Consider the following 6,000-nt stretch of genomic DNA (forward strand, 5'->3'; position numbering starts at 1 on the left):
GGAATACAAGGATATCTCTTTGGAACAAAGATGAGGAGGGGATTCGTTAGCCAGAGGAGTAGCGAATTTTGTATCTTTATGGTCTGATGAACCTTATCATTTCTAATTCTATTTTAGTTTTATGTATCAACTATATATCTAGCTTCTCTATCTGAATAAGTAAATTATTATTGAGTTACATCTGCCACCCACAACACCAGCAAAACATACAGCATTACTATAACCATATTACAAAATATAACTTCAATGTATAACAAGCAGAGCCTATAGCTGTTGAGCTCAGATCCTCTGAGGCAGAGGTTCCTAACCTCTTTATGCTATTTACCAACACCACTAAGAAAGCAGTCTGTAGTTACCCCTGCTCTAAGAGGATTCCAACAAAACAACTTTTATTTCCCTTCAGTTTGGGCAAAACACACATATTGAAACTAGATTTGTTAAAGATGTTGTCATGCAAGCTTTCTTGATGTGTGAAAAAAGACAAATGGCTTCTTAATCTTTTCAGAACGGTGGGAGGAGAGAGAGCAGTGTGCCATGCATGCGCTACCCTCCGGTGAAAAATGATATCCTATCCATTAAATAGGGGCCTTGGACAATTCTGATTTGATGGAGACAGACGTGAAAGCACAGAGGGACATCTGGAGAAATTTCTGAAACGCCAGTTCGCTGCTGTTGTTACTGCGTGGTTGGGAATCTTCCGGAGGGAAGGCCTCAAGATCCCTGGCTTTGCCTGCTGTTGGCGACTGAGATTGAGGTCGAATCACTCGGACAGAGATGGCGCTCAGTACTCGGTGTCGGAGAGCTGATCGGAGGCTCAAAGTTTTCGGATGACTCAGAGTCAGACTGTGGTTGGGCATGGCAGGGAGAGTTTTTCTGCGTGAGATCCCGTCTGCGTGAGATGTGGGACATTTGAGAGACTTTGAACTTTTTACTGTGCTCATGGACGTCTTCATCAAGTTATGGTATTGTTGCACTGTTGTAACTATATGATATAATTATGTGGTTTTGTTAGTTTTTTCAGTCTTGGTCTGTCCTGTGTTTTGTGATATCACACCGGAGGAAATATTGTATCATTTCTTAATGCATGCATTACTAAATGACAATAAAAGAGGACTGCGTGTCTTCATAATCTAATCGAATCTAATTTTTTTTCATTTTCCAAAATATTCATGAAATTTATGAGATCTATCTGCCAGGAAGTCACTCTACAGATGCTCAAATTTAGAAATGATTTTTTTAAAACTATAAACTTATATTCAGTATTATATTCAGCTTGGACGCCACGCCACACTGCCCCGGCGCTCCAGTGGAGTACATTGACTCCAACATTTCTTTCCTGGGCAGGTGACATCACAGCTTGAGGCCTCACCCTTGTTTCAGCTGAGGCCATGCAGCTCCCCTGCCCTCTGCCCCCTACCGTCCGTTAAGACACCAGTGAGTCAGATTTGTGGCATTCCATATTAATGGTGTCCAGCTGAGTTTTGCAATCACAAGAAGAGTGACTAAGATGATCATTTGGTGTCAGACTGTACCCGTCTCTGTGCACTGACGACTTCGACTCTTCCCTGACGCTGGTGCTAAGGCGCGATTTATGCTAAATCTAGATCCTTCAGTTTCTCCAACAGTGAGCGAATCACCAGTGGGCTAAACCTGCAGTACTTTAAAATTTTAATGTTCAGCAGGATCTTGTGATCATAAAAAAAATGTTTTAAATAGACGATAACACTTTTGGTTGACCCCGTAGAAGCCACTGCGATCAATCGTGCCACTACCCTACCAGAAGGTCAGAGTGCTCTGTGGTAGAAAGCTGGTGATCCAAGACCCTGTTGGGTTGGGAAGCGCTGACGATGAAGACCAGTGATGCCTGTGGTCAATGGCAAAGGTCAGTGGGCCTTGTGGATGAGGTTTGGTGAACTCCCAGGTCAGCCTGTCTGAAATTTGGAGATGGGTGTGGGCAGGAGGCATAGAGCTGCTGACACCCCTCTCCCCCCATTTCAGTGAGTTGCAGAATTGGAGGTCTGTGCGAGTCCAGAGTCGGAGGCCTGGAATTCAAATTCCCGTTAGTGAGTTGAATGGCTGCTCTCCATGCTATAACCCTTTTTGTAATTCTGTGTCTCATACACTCTACTTTTGTCAAAAAAGGCCAAATCAATGGAATGCAGTCACCTTTGTCATCTTGATTGAGACATACCCTGTCAGTAATATGTTATTGTCCGAGTCAGTCACTTCACTGATCTGGCAAATAGTACAAGTATTGAATAATCTACTTGAATGCAATTTTGTTTTCTTGGACTTGTGGGTGAGTTTGATCATTTGTGAATATGGCACACAATAGGATAGTACTTTAGTTCTTTAGAAACCCTGAGTCATATTTAATGACCTTCATTCATTCTTGGTTTTTAGCAACATGGGAGCTATTATTCTGATTAGAAACTCAATCCATGAGTTGTTAAATTTTCCGATTAATGTTCAATTAAAATTTGGCATTGACTGAACAATGCAGAAATTTATTGTTTCATCATTCTTAAATACAGGATATAAATAAAGAAACAAAACGAGGCTTTGCAGATTGTCTCACTCCAAACAATGGCTGTAAGGTTAATACTTTATTCTGAAGGCAAATGAAAGGTGATAAAATATCTGTGAATATATTTTGCTCTGCTATCATGTCAAACATCAAAAACACAGGCTTTGTGAAGTGTAGATTCAAGGACACATTATTAAGAATGATAGAACCATTTGCGAATACCCTTTTAGTGTTACACTATTTAAAAGTTTAATTCAGAAGTGCAAAAACACAGAAGTTAGCTAACTACCTAGATTTTGCACTAGTCAGTAGACCTCACTTTTCTGGTTAATCTTCAGAGTCATGTGAAACTGCCTGGTTTCATTGGCTGCTCGAGTCTGGAGAAGACAACCTCTGGCCTCTGCCAAACTGGTGGGATTGAGGTGCTCTCCCACCCCAAGCCCCGGTTTGTATGGATGCTGGGTGATTTACTACCAGGTTACAAAATGGTGCCACGAAATAGCAGACAGAACATGGCGTATGATTAAAGGAACTATATTTATGAATCTTAACTAAAGGGTTACTAAAGAATAACAAAAAGAAAGAAACCCGTTCTAATTAAACAGTCAAAAATGTCCACAAGTTGGAGCTCATCTTGAACTTCCCTGTCACTCACGCGCTGGGCCCTTGGTCAGTGTGAACGCCCACACCACCTTCCGAACGTCGCTCGCAATCCATCTCGAACAGACGGGTCTCCCACCGGATCGTATGCTAACACTGGTTCTCCCCAGCGACTTCTCTCCTCATCTCCCGCCGAACAAAAGCCCAAGACCAACCCTAGTGTCCCTCACCAATAAAACCTCCTGCTAAATGGATGGCACACATTCCACATCATCCCTCATCTTCAACAGTAACCCAAACAAGCCGCTCTTACAGAACTGCCAAAATGAAATACATGCAGCATAGCAGTAAAAATATGAACCGGGGCATTACACGTGTCTTCAGGGACGGAAAATTTAAACCTACAATGTGCAATGCTTCTGTCTTCTTCTCAATCTAATCTATGTTTGCAACCTACTCCAAGTCTCTTTGTTCTTCCACTCTTCTTTTGCTTTTTCCATTTTCCTTAGGCTGTCAATAGCAGCAGTGCCTTCAGTAACCTTGACCCAAAGTTTATATCCCTCTTGTAACTCTTCTGCTTTGGCTTTAAACCCCTGTAACAGCCACTCAAACAGACCAATGTTGCTCTTAGAGAAACACACATCAAAGTTGCTGGTGAACGCAGCAGGCCAGGCAGCATCTTTAGGAAGAGGTACAGTTGAGGTTTCGGGCCGAGACCCTTCGTCAGGACTAACTAAAGGAAGAGCTAGTAAGAGATTTGGAAGTGGGAGGGGGAGGGGGAGATCCAAAATGATAGGAGAAGACAGGAGGGGGAGGGATGGAGCCAAGAGCTGGACAGGTGATTGGCAAAATGGGATACGAGAGGATCATGGGACAAGAGGTCCAGGACTCTTCCATGGTATTGCAACAGCCTCTTAAGAAAAAGACTGAAGTCTTTGAAGAGCTTTTCCATCTTCAGATTTGATATGCAGCCAAGGAAGAGCCTTTCTTATGTAAGCCACTGTAAAATTCCCAGTCATCACCAAAAATGTTCTTCTTGTAAAGTTTTGATCTTTAAATATCCTACTCTGGGTTGGCTTGCTGGGAACCTTTGACAAGGTCTCTGCCGTGACGTCCAGTGAACTGTTTGAGGAAATAGAGACAGTCACCATAATCTCCAGTCTTGCCTTCACCACTATTTTTGAATACCCTCATAAATACATAATACTGCAATAGATCACCATGAAGATTTGAATCTCTCTTTTAGGCAGAGATGCGATGCCTTATTGTTGAACCACTAAGCTTGTTATTTCCTTTCATGTACTTATAGTTTCCAATGCATTATTTAGACTTCTATCGTCTGAAACATGAGTGTCATATTTCTGTAAATTAATGTCCCGAAAAGCACCTTGTGCTATTAGATATGGCATAAGTTCAGAGTGCCTTCCAAGTGCAGGCTGAGAGTGAACACCCTACACTATCCTTTGGTTTCCTAACGTGGCTCATAGACATTGTATCCACAATGACATTGAGTATGTTGGATTTTCACTGCCACGTCAAAATAGGAATACACACTATAGAACTGTCCTGCTGGATCACCTTTAGCGCCAATAGCACTTCAAGTCTTCAGCGCTTTCCCTATGGCCATCTTGGCTGCAATTTCTTTCTGCAAGTTAAATTGCTCCACCTTTCTTCATATCTACTCCTTTCCTCTCATAAGTTGCTCTTCGTTTCTCCAAAGCTGTTCTTCCATCTACTCCTTTTGTCTCCAAAACTGCTCTTCTATCTGCTCTTCTTGTTCTTCCTATGCATGTTTATCTATCAATTTTTGCATAACTCATTGCATAATTCATCTAAATCAGCCTCTATTCTAATACATGGGACACATGGGACGCTTTGCTAGGAATAGAACCTGCTGCACGCACATTAGGCACATTGTCATCCTGAAAATCATTAGCTTTATAATAGCCAAAACATGCCCCAGAACTTAACAAATATTTTCATTTGCACCAGCAACTTGACCGGCAATATTGCCATTTTCATTTCAGCCATTGTTCAGCCTCTGCTCTAACTATATTAGTAAGAGCCTCAATATTTGCAAAGCTTTTGGTTTGTTTAACTTGTTCTGAGATAGGAATTAAAGACAATGTTATGTTGCTTAGCAACATCTTCACAAAGATTTTTCAGATGATCCAAATAAAACTACTTGCGAGACATTTTGCTTTCTTGCAGAAAACTTCTAATTAATGGTATTAAAGCTTTAATCTTCTTAATAAGTTTTTTATATTCCTTTTGAACATTTTCAATTTTTCCTGCTAAAGCTTTCTCGGTGAGCATATTTTTTTAATTTAGTCCTGACTTCAAGGACACTACTTTCAGCTTGATTCATGTTGTTTTGCACGTGCTCAAACCAAACCAAACAATGGCATTCAATTCCAATATTGACAATTGAAATATTTCAGCACTTCAACAGAATCAAGCAACAAACTCTCAGACAAGCATTACACTACAGAGTTTACTGTCGGTGATGGCCATTCCAAACCGTGTTCCGGGTTGGAATGGCCAAACACACAACGTAAATCAACAAAAGGTCATTACTTGCCACAGGCTACTCCTGGTTGCATTGTCTCTAATTTCACTGGCATGTCTAACTACTGATGTTGTTTGGTACAACTGTTGAAATATTTTGTTGACAAAATGTAGTGGAAACTTCAACAAACCAACGCTGCTGTTAAGAGTCCAAGCATGGGGAGTTATTCTGTATGACGTGCCCTCTGATCCAATCCAATAATAATGTTCAAAAAGTTGAAGAAATGTATTTGATCCTTTATGAGCAACTAGCAAAACATATAACCTTGAAGCAATGAAACCTAAAGCTAACAATAGTAAATGTA

The sequence above is a fragment of the Mobula birostris genome, chromosome 26 (assembly GCF_030028105.1).
Source record: "Mobula birostris isolate sMobBir1 chromosome 26, sMobBir1.hap1, whole genome shotgun sequence".
Taxonomy (NCBI): Eukaryota; Metazoa; Chordata; class Chondrichthyes; order Myliobatiformes; family Myliobatidae; genus Mobula; species Mobula birostris.